This window comes from Cygnus olor, chromosome 1 (assembly GCF_009769625.2).
Source record: "Cygnus olor isolate bCygOlo1 chromosome 1, bCygOlo1.pri.v2, whole genome shotgun sequence".
NCBI classification, from domain to species: Eukaryota; Metazoa; Chordata; class Aves; order Anseriformes; family Anatidae; genus Cygnus; species Cygnus olor.
Window position 1 is genome coordinate 203,152,584 of NC_049169.1, and position 17,646 is coordinate 203,170,229.

The 17,646-nt window shown below is 43.5% G+C and overlaps 1 long non-coding RNA gene across 4 annotated transcripts in view; it reads right to left on the reverse strand.

Annotated features, from left to right (window-relative positions):
* Positions 1-10,259: 10,259 nt before the first annotated feature.
* The window catches only part of LOC121063704, a 33,033-nt gene continuing 25,646 nt past the window's right edge, over positions 10,260-17,646 (reverse strand). For 2 of the 4 annotated variants that reach the window (XR_005816150.1, XR_005816152.1), the window contains exons 2-4: positions 17,387-17,534; positions 15,928-16,100; positions 11,809-14,529 (exon numbers count right to left, since the gene is read on the reverse strand). This is a non-coding gene — a long non-coding RNA (uncharacterized LOC121063704). Of the gene's footprint in view, positions 11,653-11,808; positions 14,530-15,927; positions 16,101-17,386; positions 17,535-17,646 lie in introns of those variants that run through there. The other 2 variants (XR_005816153.1, XR_005816151.1) reach the window with 2 other exon arrangements.

A 17,646-nucleotide genomic window follows, 5' to 3' on the forward strand; every position in this document is an offset into this window, starting at 1 on the left:
ATGGCGTAAATGCACCATTAGGTCTTGTCTGTCTCCGTCCTGACATTTCTTCCACCTCATCATCGCTCCCTGGGCCCTCCTCTTCCTCCCTGTGCCCTCCTCTCCCTCTCCTCTCCCCTGCTTACCCTCCTACCAAAATTGCTTGCCCCTTGGTCTTCCTGTGCTCCTAATCCTGATCTCCACTGCTCTCCTGCTGCTCTCTCCACTGCTCTCTCCACTGCTCTCTCTCTGCTGCTCTCCTCTTGAGACATGTTTCTTAAAGTGACTTCCACTGAAAGCCCTTAATGAACAACAAAAAACTATAGCTAATTAAAAAAAAAAAAGAAAAAAGAATAAATTAAAGCAACACATTTGGCATAGCACAGGTGGAACAGCCCTTTTCTGTCACCTAGTTGTCAAATCCTATCCATCCTTCTGGCTCCATCCCGTGCAGCCCTGTCACAGCCATGGTGTGATACCCGTGCTCAGAAATCTGCTCGTGCTGTGCTCTTTGTGTTTTGATCAGAGCCAGGAGGCTGGGTCCTTAGTCACGTATGTGATAGCACGCCGTGCATCCCAAACCTCCAGTGAGAAACCAGATCTGGGAAAAAAATCAGCAAAGAGGCTAAGGAGTCACTGCATTTTTGCTGCTAGGGGCGTGAGACTCCCTTTGCTTTCAGCTTTTTGAGCTGTTGGTCTCTGACTTTCATGCTTCCCTCCACAACCAGGAGGGTTTCAAGCTAAATTGACCTTTCCAAGCGGATGCTGAGATTCTCACATGGGTAACATGATTCCCACAAGCATCACAAGAACGGGGGACAACCTTAGGCTTTCTTCGCCGTGAATAGTTCCATTTAGCGAAGGGAATGACTCACCGTGTCCAAAGGGGAGCTTGCCCTCGCATCACCGGGGTGAGGACATCAGAGGACTAGCTGAATAATCAGCCTGTCAGCGCTGCTGGTGGGTTAAGCAGACACCGTGACCTTCCTCGCTTCCACCACGGCCACCCCTTCCTCCTGCCACGGCCCTTGTGTGCACAAATCTTGTGCCTCTGAATCAGACCTGGGAACCCATCTAGCTGAAAAATACCCCCGGTGTTCATTTTTCAGTGGGATCAGAGTTCTCTAGCCCAATTTGCCGTGTGGCTCCAAAGCATGCCAGCACGGAGCAAGGTGATGAGGGTGGGAATGTGCAGGCAGGAGCGGGAGCTCAGGGATGCGAAAACCATGCAAGAGGGCTTCAGCTGTCCGCTCACTGAATATTGAACCATGCTTTGGGACCGAAGCCTTCTGTCTGCCTTGCTTGTTAAACTCCTATTACATGTGGTGCTCTATAAATAATGCCTTTTGAAACTACTGTGAGGCTATTTTAAAAGAGAAATGCTATTACTGAATTTCCACTGTGATTTATCTTCCAACTCTCCTCCCTTCCCAGTCCCTTGTGGCCGATCGTCTCATTTATGTATTTAACAAATGGGAAACAGAGTGCCCCACTGCTTTTCTCCCCTTTCTTAAAAAAAAATGGTGACAATTCAACCCTTCAAAGGGACAAAGCAAGGCAACGGGACCTCTGCTGAGGACGAAAGACAGAAATTTTCTTTTGAAGCTCTTGAGGGTTTCAAATTGCAAGAAAAATTTGGAACATTATGAAAAAATACAAAACACAGAATTCTTAAGCAACCTTTTAACGGAGGGAATGTTTTATATATCAGAGTTTCTGCTGCATAGGAGTCCTGAACTTGCAGCAGAGAGTTTGTAGTCACAGGGTGAACATAGTTAAGATATTAGAGTTAAAAACAGCATTTTTATGACAAACAATAAAATGTGAGTTACAGTTCTGGAAATGACAGAACTTGAAGCATGTTTATTTTCAGTAGAAATCTGTCCCTGAAGGAGGGAATAATGGTTTGCTGATAATATTGATCCTGAAATAAAGAGGCTGTGATGTCAGAGGGCCAGCTTTGCCAACAAGATGGTTCTTTGAGCACCTTTGGTACCCACAGAGCAGGCAGCAGACAATCCATCCTTGAGCTACGGCTTCTCACCACACTACCTTTTCTTCTACTGTCGTAATAACATGCTCCAAAGGGGAGTCAAAGCCTCAGCCGTGTTTAATATTGACCCACAAGCTTTTGGAACAGGCAAACATGATTTTCTGATGTCTTGACACCTAGGAAAGAAGGATGGCTGTGAGAAATGTAAATCTCAAAGTCCTGTGTTGGGTATAGCGGAGCGAAGGAGAGAAAATGATGACAACGTAGCATTTACATGGTCAAAGTGCTGCACCTGTAATAACATCCCCAATACCCTTGTAAAGTTAAGGAGTAAACACTATTATCTCTGTACAGAAGCTCACCTAAGGCGATGTGCCGTGGAACTTGTTTTAAGTAAAATTGAACTCTACAGTTCCTCTTGAGAAACTAATGAAGAGTTGCAAAGCAAGCCTGTAGCAGGAGTAAGAACAGATCCTGGACATGCTGGGTTTCAAGCCCCCACCATCTCACAACCTTCAAAATCTCCTGTACAAGAGGAAGCTACGTTAAAAGCTGAGGTTTGTTTGTTGTTGCTGCAGAGTGGACCAGTTCTCTGGAATTTGGCTCCTTCAGATTGTCCTTCACTTGTCATGTCCCTGAACAGAAGCAATCCTTGTTTCCACCTCCGATGATGAACAGCAAGTTAAAACAAGGAACTTTTCTCTTGAATGCCAAGCAGCTCTCATTATACAATTTGTTATCAGATTGAAGCAAACATGACCTTAGCCCTCGGTCGGCGCATCGCAGAGCCATACCTTTCACAAGGGAAGGAGGAGGAGGGGAGAGGAAAACACACACCCTGCCTTGCTGCCCAGATGTGACTGCAAGTATTTTAAAACATAATTATGGAACAGACTAAGCTCTTTGGCTCTCAGGCTGATTGGGTGCCTCTCCTCCTCAGTCTATTTCTGGGCACTGTAAATATTGCTGTTCAGCTAGCAGGAAAGCAACTGTGCCACAGCGTTGACTCAAAAATGTGCGGACAGATAGAAGCCATACCTATTTCTGAAGTCACCAGCTCAGCAAATCGATACAGGTCTCTGCTGGCTTTAGACCTTAGCAGCAGTCCTCGCTGCATGGAGGTGATTTTGTGTGTGAGGGGTCGTGCTGTGGCAGGTGTCCTTCCCTCGATCAGAAGGGGACAGATCTGAGCCCAAACTTGTCACCTGGAGGAAACCTTTGCCAGGAGCAGAAGATACCTCACCGAGCTGTTAGCTCTACTGTTGGCATTTATAATTCTCTGCACTTTACATTAAAGCTTCTGGCGTTGGGTGGTTATGGGAGAAATTCCACTTTTGTTTATTTCTTTGGAAGGCATTCAGGTTTGCAAAGAAAGGACTTACAAAGCCAGGGCTCGGAAGTCAGAAGGCAGGGGGAACCCCTCGCCGCAATTGCTACCTGTAGGAAATGTAGAGACTTTTAAGCAAATTTCATGGTAATGAAACCTGAGTCATGATGTTTTAAGATCTGGGCTGCTGATAGTGCCTTTTTTAATGTCCTTTGCATAGTCCCACAGACTCATGCACAGCCGGTCGCAGACCAGGCACAGTGTTTGTGCTGTGTAATAGCAGCACAGCAGGTTTCCTGCTACCTGCCTGCATCTCAGAAGTCGTGTCAGCTGGGCTCTGCTTGCATCTCCACAGCCAGCTATTCCCCTTCTGAGCAAAGAGCTTTAGGCCAACATGCAAGGCACCTCCCACAGCTGGTGGCTTTCCCCTGCTTTCCTCAACATAACATTTCTATCAGTGATAAGAGCGAGCTCCAAACACAGCACTGCTTGACTTAAAATGGCTCTTATCATAAGGCTCAGCATCGCTTTGCCTCTGAGTGTGATCCCTTGTCCCTGTGCTGCTCACACTTTTCGTTATAACATTCAGAGCCATTACAAAATGCTTTGTTAACTAATTAATCCCTCACAGCACCCCTCAGAGGTGTGCAAACGTGTGTTATCATCCCTCCTTTATTGGTGGGGGACCCAAGACATGGAGACTGAAGGTGATATTCTCTCCTTTGTTTCCATTCCTGGAAAGGAGCCAGATTTATTAAATTGAGGAAGGAACATCAGCATGTGGGGGCAGGTCTGGGATAAACTCTACCATTGCTGTAAAGTGTTGAAAACAGCTCTGCTACGGCCTTTGCAGGTCAGGTCTCTGTGAGGTCCTGCGGAGGATGAAAAGAGGCAAGAGAGATTCGTGACGGTATGAATTTTCCATCAGTCTGAGAGAATAACATTGCTACAAGAAGGTTGCAGCTGGTCACTGCGGAGACGGGAAGCAGGCAGTAAATGACACAGGGTTTATAAGGCAGAATATTCTGTATTTACAGAAGCAGTGAAGTGGCCGTAAGAAGTGGCAGGGCCTCTTGCAAGCTTCAGTGAGTTGAAGTGGACCTTGAGATGAGGAGCCCCAGCCAAGGAGTGGGGAGCAAACAGCTTGGAGAGCAGGACTGGGGAGCAAACACCTTGAAAAGCAGGGCTGGGGAAGCTTTGCTGTGACACCAGTGAGCCCTCCCAGCTCTTGCTGCAGCTGGAGTGTTCCTGGCTCCCAGAGGGAAAGGCCAATCCATTAAGAAAGAGAAAATGATGCTGATTGAATCAAGCAGAATTTGGAATGCATTTGTGAAGACGGACTCCTGGTGAACAAGATGTGTAATCTAAGTACAGGAGGACAAAACAGGGCCCCTAACTTAATAGAAAGAATATACCCTAGCAGGCGAATGTCACAGTGATAGATAGCTATCTGCCTCTTACCCCTAGGATGTGGCATTCCTCGGGGGAGCTGAATAGGCTTCCCCTAGAGAATTATGAATTCTATGCTAGATAAACAACTCCTATACTTAAAATCATCTGGCCGAGTCTCTGAAACAGCTGGTACCTAGTAAAAAAATCTGTGTTCTTGTACTTAAATTTATGCCACAAACCAGCCTTTCTCCATCCAGCTTTGTCTCGGTAATGACTCCAATTTCCGGAAAAGGAAGAAGATGCCTCTATCCATCATCTGTTTAAGACTCGGTTCACCCACCACTGTCATTCCAGAGGAGCAGAGAGAAATATGTGGTTCTTCTGAACTCGAGGACATTCTGTAATTTGCTTTAGAGTTTAGAAAACAAGGTGATTGATGCCTTCTAAATGTCACCGATAAGACAGATAGGTGTTCCCTCCTTAACCTATCATTTTCTTTCAAAGTCTCCCTATCTTTTTTATTGTTTCTTTTTCTTTCCTGTGTTCATTGTGAATGCAAGGGCTAAGGCCTGCTGGTCTATGCAGCACTGACAGTCCCGTGGTCAGGACCTCTGACTGCTCACACTACCAAAACTGTAACGATAACAGTGCTAAGCTCTGTTGAAAAGGCAAATACAGAGCATCCAGTCATCATTCTTGTGTCTCAGGGCCTTCGATTCCTGTATCCAGGGGAATCATCAGCCAAGACGTTACATCCTGAAACTAAGATTTCTTCTTCTCCTCATGATCATACATTCTGATCTAATTCCCCTCACCACTGTGCACATAAACTGGAAAATTCACCCACAAGTAGCGGACACAGCTATGTTCATAGAGGAGTTTTAACTGTTTCTTGACATATGCCTTTTTTTTGCAAGACGAGGCCTGGCACGCCCGTATGTTAAGTTTCCGGGCTGCATTCCCTCTTTCAGCTCCCCCTGGATCTCTTCCTAAGGCTGCACTTTTCCCCTCACCTTTTTATTTTCACTTATCCCAACTGCACCCTACCACATTGTGGGACCCCCTCATCTACCTCCTTCTGGCCTTGGCTGGGTTAACAGGAGGAATAAACTTCATGGAACCCCAAGGCCATGGGGCTTGTTTCTGTTCTTCCTTCTGCCATTTTCCTTCTGGGCAGAATATCAGGCCTGCTTCAGCAGCTTAGGAGAGTTATGGGTGCTGTCTTTTGCTTTTTCCCCCCCTCCAAGTCCTTACTTTCACATTTTTAAGCTTTTGTTGCCTTCTGTTTGCCTTTTGTTCATTCACTGTCCCCTGGGGTTTCTCCTTTTCTCCCCCTCTCTTGCCTTTTCCCTCCTCCATTTCTTAGGGAGGGCTTTCAAGTTGTTTCAGAAATGGGCTAATCCCTGTCACTAAAACAGACAAAAGGTGCACGAACCATGTCCTCTTGTACCTCACATGGCCTCTCCTAGTTTCATCTTATGCCCCCATGCTCTTGCACTGGAACAGGCAGTGAAGAGTGGCCTAAAGAGCTAGTCTGGTGTTCTGTGTCTGGTAGGAACTGCAGGAAGACTTTAGGGAGCTCTCAGCCCTGATATGATCTAGGCTGGATGTTCAGTGCAGCTCTTCCTGAGGGCACAATGATGTGAAGTTTTTGTGGGATGAAGGACGGGAGGTAAAGGCAACGCTCAAATAAAAGCCAGAGGTGACATGAAGACATTTTCATCACCTCTGCTCTCCTTTCTCAGCTTTGTCCTTCCCTTCTCCAGCTCTCTCCACTAGGGGCTAGGGCAGCCAACACGAACTGCTGCACCCGTGTAGCTGAAAGAGAACTTACTGTTATGGATTTACTTAGAGTATTATATATATGTGCAGTGCTCCATATGAAATAGCTACATATATGTAACGGGCCAATCTTATGCCATTTAAACAGCTCTTCAGACAAAAGCCCCCAACCTAACATCACTTAATTTTGGCTGCTTACATTTGACATCCACCTTCAGTCAGTGCTGGAAACCTATCTACCGACTAATGCTAATGACTAATGAGGTGCCCAGGATGAGCTGTTCCCAGGGTCCTATAACCAGCACACTGATACTGATCTTGTTAATATACCAAGCTGGCAAATGCACTTGCATGTGCTGTCCCGAGGCCCCCGAGATGCAGCTTTTGACTGATGTTAATCCTGAGCTACCAAAAACCCCATAGGTACAGGAAAGGCAGCTCGTGTTCTGCAAATCATACACTGGGATCGCGCCAAGTACAAAAGAAACTAAACAAAAGCCACAGCCAGGCCTTTGAAAGTTAAACTATGTGAAATATTTGCTTCTGTTAAAAATACTCCAAACTGCTTTTTGTGTCAATCCTCCTGCAAAATCATTTGCCTCTATGGCCTTTTCTTTCCCCAACTTTGGACAGAAAATGCTCAATGTGGACGGCTGCCAAAAGGGTGAGGTAGTTTTTCTTAGGTCACTCAAAGAGGAGATCTGAGCATTACTGGTTGCATTTTGTTGCACAGTGAGAAGAATATAAGATTTTTCTGCTTCCCTCTTCAGCCATTCTTGCAATACTCGAAGCAAACTGTGTTTTCACTGCTTTTCTCAGAAGAGTCTGTATGATGAGCTAGCCAGAAAAGTAAAGCCAATCTGGTTATCTCACACAGCTTGGAACATTAAGAAGCTGGTTCCCTTGTGACTAAGATTTTCCAAAGATATTGATGATTTGAATGTGCTAACATCTTTAAAATCTGAGTGACCTCCTCGAAATACCTCAGAAAGCCTGGTCTTGGAAAAGCTGTGCTCCTCCTCCATGAAAATGAGCACTTCTCAGCTGTCACAAAGTAAATTGGTAGTACCAAAATCGTAGGCACTTTTGAAAATCTTGACAACGTTAATATTTGCCTTTGTAGTTACCCTCCTCAGATCTGTCTTATTTAGAGGTAGATTTTATAAAGCGTATAAGATTCCATTCCACAGAACCTAGTGCAGGTTGCGTGGGATGATGTCCACATGGGTTTTGAAGATCTCCAGAGAAGGAGACTCCACAGCCTCTCTGGGCAGCCTGTGCCAGTGCTAAAGAAGCCCTTAAAAAGTGTTACACCATAAAGAAGTGTTTCCTCATATTCATCTGGAGCTTGCTGTGTTTCTTTTTGTGCACATCACCTCTTGTCCTGTCGCTGGGCACCACTGAAAAGAGCCTGGCTCCATTCTCTTGACGCCATCCCTTCAGATATTTATACACACCAATAAGATCCCCTCTCAGTCTTCCCTTCTCCAAGCCAAACAGGCCCAGCTCTCTCAGCCTCTCCTCGTATAACAGACGTTCCAGTCCCCAATTTAATATAAGACATGGGAGTACTTCAGGAGAATTATCAGTGGTGGCTTTAGCCTCTTTCCTGGGGTAGACATGAGCAGAATCTTCCCTCTCCCATTAACTTCCCAGCTCCTCAATAAAACATTAGAGAATTAGATTCTCTGTTGCCTGTTTGAACAGGAAGCATTTAGTGCTGGTGCATAGTATTTCCCATATGCAAATTTGCTTATTTGCTGCCCCTAACTTCTTGTTACGGGAAGGGGTCATTTATTTTGCTTAAAGTTTTCCCTGGGAGTTATTCAAATTAACAAGATGATAAGTGCTTTACTGAGGAGGGTCTTTAATTTCCTCAGCTGGTACAGCTGGAAAATCCATGTATATTTATTCTGTGCTCAGAAACGACTGGGACAGATACATACATTTGCTATGTAAAGTATATTGTTAGTTTCTCAGCATGTTTCATCATGCTGGGTCAGAGTTAGGAAGGTTAATGAAATGTTTAAAGTGAATTTTCACATATAATTTTTTTGGTGTTGTAATGGATGAACCACAAATCCAAGAGCATGTTTATGTAGGGTAGCCCATCAGTAGTTTTAATCCTATTTAATGCATAGAACATTATTGAGATGTTCTTACACAATTTGGAAAAGATTATGCACTTTATAAATAGTCTTTTAAATGCATCTTTGAGATTTTCTTGTAAGGGTCTATTGCTGGAGTAGATCAGTAGAGTTTATGTCTCCCTGTGGTTGCTTCATTTTCTGCTAGAGGCCAGATTGGCTCAACTTGTTTTTAGGACTGAGAGTTTCGTGTCACCCCTGTTGGTTCAAAAATCAGTGGAGCTCAAGGGGTATGAATCTGGCATGTATAGCAAGCACATAGCAGTCACAGTAGCAGGAGACACAGATAGAAAATACAGTATTTCTGCCTACCTTCCCCCATTCGAGACATCCAGATCGATGCACTACGTAACGGGGATTTTGTCTCCATGCATTTCTTTGCAGAACTCCACGAGCAATGGAATTCCTCGAATTTCATCAAAAGAACCCAAACCCAGATGTGGGCTGCTCCTGCTTGAGACGCCACAAGTGAAAACAGCTTTCTGCAGCTTCACAGACTGCAGCGAGAGAAGGATTGAAACCTGAGTTATTTGAATGCCATGAAATTACCCCCAAATGGAGCGGTGGATATGTTCACAAGGACTTTTGCAAATAAACAAATAAAAATGTCACCACTTTCACACAGCGTGGCTGGAGAAGAGCATGCCAAGATCAAATAGCAGCTGTACCCGCTGGAGCTGGAACTGAAACAATCTGATCCACTTCATTTGCTACTTAACAAACAAGAAGCTTGATTGATAAAAATGCTCTTGAGCCTTTCTAGCCCTGTGGTAGTTGCAAGATTGCTCCGAAGTAGCTTTGCAGGAGCAAGCTTTACTGGTGGAGCGTGGAGACCATTTGACTTTTCCTAAGCAGTGGGTTTGGCATCTGCTGAACAGATCAGAGTGTGCAGACACGAGGAATGGGACCAGCACTACAAGCCAAACACACAGTCCGAAAAAAACTTTGTGAGGCTGGATTTCTGTTTTCTTTCTGTCCTGCATTTAGAAGAAGCTGCCATTGTCACTGGGCTTGTCATTAGCACAGATGAGAAAGATATGGGGCACGTCTTAGACCTTGCTTCTGCTACTGTAATGCTAAAGTAATTCTGACTGTAGGGATGCTTTTCCATGGATGAGCACTTTTAGGCATTTACCCGTTTATTTAGTCCCTTCAATAAACCCATTGATATCAACAGCAGCAAAGTATGGTCAGTATTGGCCAGTTATTAGCTAAAGAAAAGACCGCAGTTTCAGGGGAATTTGCCCCACACAGCATCCCTGATCTTCTCACAGCAGAGCAATGTAGAAAGGCAAATGGCCTTGGTTTTAGCAATGTAAGAACCAGGGATCTGAGTTAGACATGGTTTCACTTGTGTATTTTTAGAGGCATCGCAATCCATTTACTTGGGAATTTGTTTGATGCTATCTTTTAAAAATCTGGAAATCAGCTTTTTCCTTTCTTTGTTTCAGCAGAGAATTTTGCAGCAGTTTCAGCTAAATAAGTACAAGGCATGGCATCTTGAATGCTTTTCTTCAGAGCACATGTCAGAAGCTGGAGTTAATGGATAGCAACAACAGAAACAAATGAAATTCTGTGCTTTAAAGAGTGGTCAAAATACTTTGTCTTGTTAAGTCTCACTTTTATTATTTTTTATTTTGGTTACTTATATAAGGATTTTGCAAGTTCTCCAATCTCTTTCCCAGGATAAATGTAAAACAGACGAAGAGACAAACAACCCTCCTTTTATGTCTTCTGTGTTCATCACAAGGAAACAAAGAGTGACATAAGCCTCAACAATATCCAGGTGACCTAGATTGTCGGCTGAGAAACACATTGCTTAAGGACCAAAACTTTTGCCAGCAAACTTGACCATTTGTAATTGCAAATAACCCAGCAACGCTAGTAGGCAGAGCACTTGATATTATTATTTTTTTAAACATTATAACTGGATATGCACAGCAAGTCAGTGTGTGCCTTAGCAAAACTGGACATCAGGAATCCACTGACTTAGAAGGAAGATTGCATTACACACGAAGGGGAAAACCTGTTCAACTAAACGGTTTCATTTGTACCTTGCAGCAAACTGGATTCCTTCAAAATCTCCTCAAGGGAGTGTGGCATCACGGAGCCTTTCATCAGGGGGCCCCAGCCTGGGCTCTGCTTCAGACTCCTTCAGAAGAACAGAGCAAACATCCTCCTTCCACCGAGCCGGATGTTTTCTGAAGGTGGAACAAGGTATCTACTGTACCTCAAAGGGGAGGAAGGATCACATAACGCCAGCTGTAAATGTGGAGTTCCCAGTTTTCACAAGTTTTATTATTGCTAGTTTTTTAAACCAGGAAGCTTTTCCACATCCCTGTTGGAGCTGTGAAGTTCTCTGGGTTTTCTCTGCTTTGCATCTACTGACATTCAAGCCCCGGGCTCTCCAACAAAGTCATTATGTGCTGGGCATCTTGACAGAGAGAGTGGCTGGTAGAACATTTCACTCTCACAGCACTCCTGTGACAAGTACAGAAATGGCGTGCGTGGAAAAATATTTATCAGGAAGCATTTGGTGTATATTTAGGTCCTCATTTAAAGCAATTTAGTGGCTGGAAAGCAAGGGAGAGGAGAGCAAGTTCCCTGCACGGTGCCAGTAACTCCTCCGGAGACTCCGGTTTTGGAAGTCGGTGCTGACCAACGGCACAAAAACTTCTTGGGAGCTGTCAGCAGCTCCGATCGGGGCTGAAGCACCTTTCTTATGGCACCATGCTGCTGCTGCTGCTATTTGCTTCCTTCAACTCACTGTCCTCTTGTTAGGCAATAGAGAAAAAGTCATTTCATGAACTTCTGATCACTTTTGATCGACTGCTTTTGATCACTCTCTAACCAGATTTGTATTCCCATCATGGGGTTCTCCAGAATGATGGAACAAACCATGGAAAGGGTCTTTTTCTCGAGTAGACTTCATCCATTTCAAGAAGGAATCTCTGTAACACTCTGTCCCTTTTAAATAGTTCACATTCCTCCGGACTTTTTCGTCAGTGCTCTAAGGGTTTCGCATATTTTGCCTGTACATGCAGAAACACTTAGATGGAGATGTTGTTTTAAGCATTCTGGAAAATCTAATTTTTTTCACTCATGCCCAAGAGAGGAAAGGGCCCGATCAGCCCAAGGGATTAGTAAATGTGATTTGAAGTTTTTCACCTCCTAGTGACTCACTTCAAGACTGCAAGTTGTAATGAGTTCATGGCTGGCCAGAAGCATGCTAAAGAAATGTTTCACACTTGCAGTCCCGTTTCCCTAGCTGGGAACATGTCACAAACCTCACACTGCCTAGCATTTTGGGGCACTCACAGGCATTTCCAAGCCAATTGACTGAAAACTAAAGGGTAGGGAGTTGATCTACCTCTTTACCTTTAGAGGATATGTCTCAAGGACAGGAGAAACTCACCCTGCAGTCCTCTGTGCTCAGTCTATTACGTTGATAATGAAAGTTGTTTTCTTTTTTACATAGTCAGATTGCGCTTCCCATAAACTCATGTTTACAGAATAATGTGTCTTTCTGGGTGTGATTAAAAACAAGAACTGCAAAGGCAGCAACAATGCAAGTTTTAGCATCTCCTCCATCCCACATGTGCCAGTCTTTATCTGGAGGGACAAGCTCTCAGGGAAAGAAGGTAATTTCCTTAATACACTGGCTGAATATTGGCTTCTCTGCTAAGATGCTAATGTGTCCTGGAATAATGATAATGTTACCTAACTTCTAGCAGTGAGACATGATTCCCTTTGTAGAAGCTGAAAATGTTAATTAATTTTTTTTAAGTAAGTGCCTACTTTAAACTTCTGCTATCTACTGTAGAGGGAATGTAAGTACCAAACTCAGCACTGTGAATTACATTCCCCGAGCTAAGCACTTATTTCTTAAGCTACGAGGAGTATCATAACATGAAAATACCTTCCTAGACGTCAACCATAACCCAGAGACACTGAAGTCAATATGGATCTTCCCACGGAGTTCAGTGTGAGATATACTAGAACAAAATGGTGAAGTTTTGTTCTTTTGGAAGAATAACCAAGTGGACCAGTAGAATGGGAAAGACACTTGATAATAACTGTGATTATTAGAAGTCCGTTAAGAACTTGAGTCCTTTTTCTCAGAAGGTGATGATCAAGGTTCCTACGTCTGCACAAGACGTCTGCGGCAATGAAATGAAGCTACAAAAAGAACAGAAGTGATGTCCTGAACCAAATTAGGGCAGTTTCCCAAGCAGACCCAATCATCAGCTTGAAATGCTCTGCAGAACTGGTATGAAAAGGAGAGAACAGACCAAAAAGCACTGATAAAGAACAGACTCTTGGCTCAGCTGGCTTCAGAAGATAATCATGAGCTTTCTGGAAGCCAATTTAAGTGCCATGCCAGAGCACAGCCTAATTTCTCTGTTAAGCCCTTTGCCAGGAAATAAACTATTTCATTCAAGTGGTTATTGCATTAAGCAGAAATGACTAAGGCTGAGATTCTGAGATCCAGCTCACTGCTGAATGCTACCTCACTTGACAAGCAGACCTTAAATAACTAGAAAAACACTTTGAAAGTGAGCTTTTAATTCACATATATTTTTAGCTGGGCCTCCTGCTATCCCCTAGATATCTTGTTTCTTATCAGAATGAGTTAAAGCTTCATGTAGCATAAGATAGAGGAAAGCTGAACTGCTACAGCACATGGCTTTATTTACTGAGTAGGATGAAATAGGTGAGAAACTGGTGATGCTGTCTGGGAAGTTGCTTCCCTTCTCTGCACAGAGCAATGCCCAAGTGTGGTAGTAGGCAGAATCTATTGAAAAATACAAAATGTTGAATGTACTCACAAATACTTTAATGAGTTTGTCTTACTCTGGCTTCTGCAATCAGAATTTTTTGCAAATAGTTGGATGATAACCAGATTTTTTTCAGAAGAATGGCATTTCATTGTTCTGCTTTAAAAATTTCCGTCATTCAATTAGGGAGCTGAAACAATGTCTTGGACAAAAATGACATGTTCACTGCAAAGCAAACAAAAAACAAGCACAAGCCCAGTGGTTTTTTCCATTAAAATAGCTACCTTTCTCCAGCTGGCTATCCCGGTATAAATCGTAATGGAGGCAAGGCACGGCAGTTTCTAACTCAGAACTCAAGGTTAAATGAAGCTGGGGGAGGAAAGCTGATCCAGGTACCTCCAAGTGGAGAACAGACCCCTTCTGCAGTGAAAACAAAGCCCCAAGCAATCAATCGCACGACATGAGTAATGCATAGTAAAGTTGTAAACAAATGATTCACAAATAAGCCATAGGCTGAGAATTATTCATTGATTTCCTCACTGGATTCTAACACACGCCACGTTTTTGTGAAGACTTTCTAACCAAAAAAGGTATCCTATTTGTGGCACGTTTTTACCCAGAACTTTAGTGTGCCTGGAAAGAACTGGGTTGCTCTGAATACCTTCCTTTGAATGAAACACAAGGCCTTGACCATTTTTGTTAATCATTGTGACTACGGCACTTTTCACTGAAGTAGGGTGTTAACCTCTGAGACGTGGCCCCGTTCCAGCTCAGATGTTTTTCTTTCTTCCTGCATTTTCTCTGTAGTTTCAGTGGGATGACGTATTCCTCACTTCCCTTCCTTTGTGTAATCCTGGTGGCACAGAATGGGAAAGGCTGCTGGGTTTCCCACCACAGATATTGCCTGCTGCTGAAATGCAAGTAGAGGGGGCTGGCTGTGCAAAAAGAACCACATCCGTACTCTTTAATGCATTCAAGAGAACCTGCATATCTCCAAGGCAGACTTTGCCCATGGTATTAAGCATGCTGGTGTTCTTGTTAATAGTATCGCAGAAATGGGGAGCGTTGCTATCCTAAAGATTGTGAGTTGTCCGTTCCTCATCTGGAAAACAAGGGTTCTTTGCTTCATGCCTAGAAAGTCAGACCATGATTAGCTATGAAATTCCAAGTTAAAAAAAAAAAAAAAGAAAGAAAAAAAAAGAATGAAAAAAAAAAAAAAGAAAGAAAACTCCAAAACAAGCAATTTGACCTGTAGGTGGTCTGTCTATATGATACATGAAAGAAGGCTCAAAGCACTAAAAAGCAGTCTGCTCTGCTTCTCTCTTTTACCTAAAACTTCTGCTTGAGTATAAAAATCTTTAAAACCTTCCTCTACCACGATGTCATGCCATTAAGTGGTGCCTTTCTCAGGTAAAGACTTATTTCTCATATATTCTCACAGCACCATACTAAGATGGAAGGCTACTTCTCTTTTCTCTAGGCAGAAATCTGAGACATGGGCAGATTAAAGGCTTCTCCAAAAGGTCTCTGAAAGGTCTGGGCTAGCAATCTTCCACCGTACCACCAGCTACCTCCTAACACAGGTACGTATCTCGGCCTGGAATGAGTTTACCTGATATTTCAGCCTCTCTCAGCTTGGAGGGGAAGGATGAAGAACCACTCAAGGTACTTTTCAGAGCCTAGGAAGCCTTTCAGTAAAACCAGGGCAAAGTCAGGCTTGATATTGCTAATATTTCACAGGAAATCCACCTCATCCCAAGATCTTATTTCTTCACTTGATTTTTATAACCTGTAAGGATTTCTCTGTGTACTATAAAGAGAGACACAGCCCTCACTCCCTGAGGATAACTTCTAAATCTGCTCCAAAAAGGTACCAAGGCAATACCCCTGGGTCCAAAGGCTCCAAACTTTTAAACAACCCAGATCTGACATTTGTGGCTCAGGTCCACCCCTGCTCCAAAGGCCAGAAAGCCATTCCCCTTCCACCGGTGTGATTTTAATTTTAAAAGCAGTTCTCCTGGCAGGCTGCTCTACCCTCGGCCGATTACGCAAAGTAAACTATTGACATATGCAGACCAGTTGAGGCCATTTTCTCCGTTAAATTTAAACCTTGTTTTAAAAGTGCAGTTTTAACATGTTGTTCTTTCTGAAATATTCCACAATATGTGCTTTCACGTTTGGTTATATAACATTACATTCTTTTATAATAATAAAGCACAGTGTATTTTGGAATTGTTCGCAGACTGAAGCTGTTTAGCAAATGGGACACATCCAGATGTGAAAACGTTCTGCGGCTTGGCTAGACATGTTACTAAAACTTTGAGTCAGACGTCCAAATGACGCTCAGGATGAATTTAGATTTCCTTTCTGAAAGGGACCTAGTGCTTTCCTAGTATGCTCAGAGGGAATCAGGGGTTTCTGTTTCTGATGCTGGGGCTCTGCACTTTAACACAACTTATCATGCATTTTGACCTGAATGTTAATTCAGTAATATCTTAAAAGTGTTCATGAGCTTCATTTGGTACTTACATAGTCTGCTAATGACCTCCATGGAGGACAACACATCATCAAATAAAAATGTTGTGTTGAACCCGACATCTTCAAGCTTCAGATTAGGGCAGAGGCGACGGGCGAGAACGTGGAAAGAAAACTCTGCTCAGCAGTTTTAGATGTATGGGCAAATTCCTATGACTTTTCCACATCTGTAGGAGGGTAACACAAGCAATAAGGGAATCTGCTGTTCTAACAGAATAAATAAAATCATTTCTAAGTACGTGGGATTCTATTTCAAGAAGCTCCTGAGAGGATGTGACCTAGGCAGGGTCCCCTGCTGGGTGAAGATGGGCAACCAGCAAGAAGAGATTTTAGCAGGGGACACCTTTGGCCATAGGAAGGCCTTTTTATGCCCCTGGGGGAACAGAAGACAGCTCAGGCCAAAGCTGTGGTCTACATCTCTAAACAGCCATCTGAGAGCACTTACAGAGCTTTGCCAAGGGTGTGAGATCATTGGCAGGAGCCTTGGCACGGAGGATCTCTTGTCCAGCTGCCACCCCTGTTCTCCTGCATTTTCGCATGTGGCTGTTCCTCGTGCAGCTATGTTACCTGCTCGTTTGGTTATTAGGATGTTCATTTAGTCTGGCCTTGTACTATCTGCAAATTTAGACTTAAGACACCCCAGAGAGACTTCAAAGGACTTGTATATATTAGTCCTGTATTGTCTTTGCATAAGGAGAAATTTTCTGGACTTCAGGAATTTCACAACAGCTTCATGCTCTGAGTCCCGGCCCTCATTGCTCCTGTTCTTCCCTGAATCACCTCTCTGACACCTGATTTATCTATGGCCTGGGGAAGTGAGGACTAAAGGGTCCCCACTAGGACCGAATAATCTGCTTCAGTTGGCTTACTCCAACCTCAGATTCTGGTCTGAATCAGTCAGGACCTGTCCCATTAATTCAGCAGCATTTACGCTGGTATGAAACAATGGGCCTATGTCAACAGCATGCTGGTCTGGGTTTCCATCACATTGAAATCAAAGCAGTCACAATGTCATCGCCCTACAGAAGCACAGTGGTGAGTTCATCCACAATAGTTATTTTAAATTTGACTTTTTTTTTTTTTTTTCTGAGCTGATTTTGATGGAAAACTCTGGGCTGACTGCCTTTGAGGTTGCTTTTTTGTTGTTGTTGTTGTTTGTTGTTCTGCTTCCTGGTTGTTATTAATGATATCCCATCATTATCCAAATACTTTCTAACCACAGGAATTAGCACAGCTACAAACTCTCTCTCTCTCTCTCTCTCTTTTTTGTATTTCTCCCCTTCCCCAGCAAATAACGAATTGCTGTTTATTCGTAGGGGCCAAAAGTCACAAACTGCTTTCATCCTTTCCCTGCAAATATGCACAATTCGGTGATTTACCACACAGCCGAAAACTTTAGGTTTACTACTTCACACTATTTATTGTTTCATTTATTCACACAATTCTTACTTACTCATTCAGAGGATTAATCCCGGTACAATTCAGTTTATTGCGCTGGTGAGGTTCTAACACAAATGTTGAGCTTTGGCTTTCTTTATCAAAGTTACCGCTTTAAAAACATGCTTATCTTCAACTTGCCTTCATCCACAGCTGCAAGATATCTGGGTGGGAAGTGAGAGACAACTTAAAATTGCATGCCAGATCTGCTTTATTTGCAGATGTGCAATGTGCACAGAATGGCCACCTGTCCTTACTAGCCATAAAGGAAATATA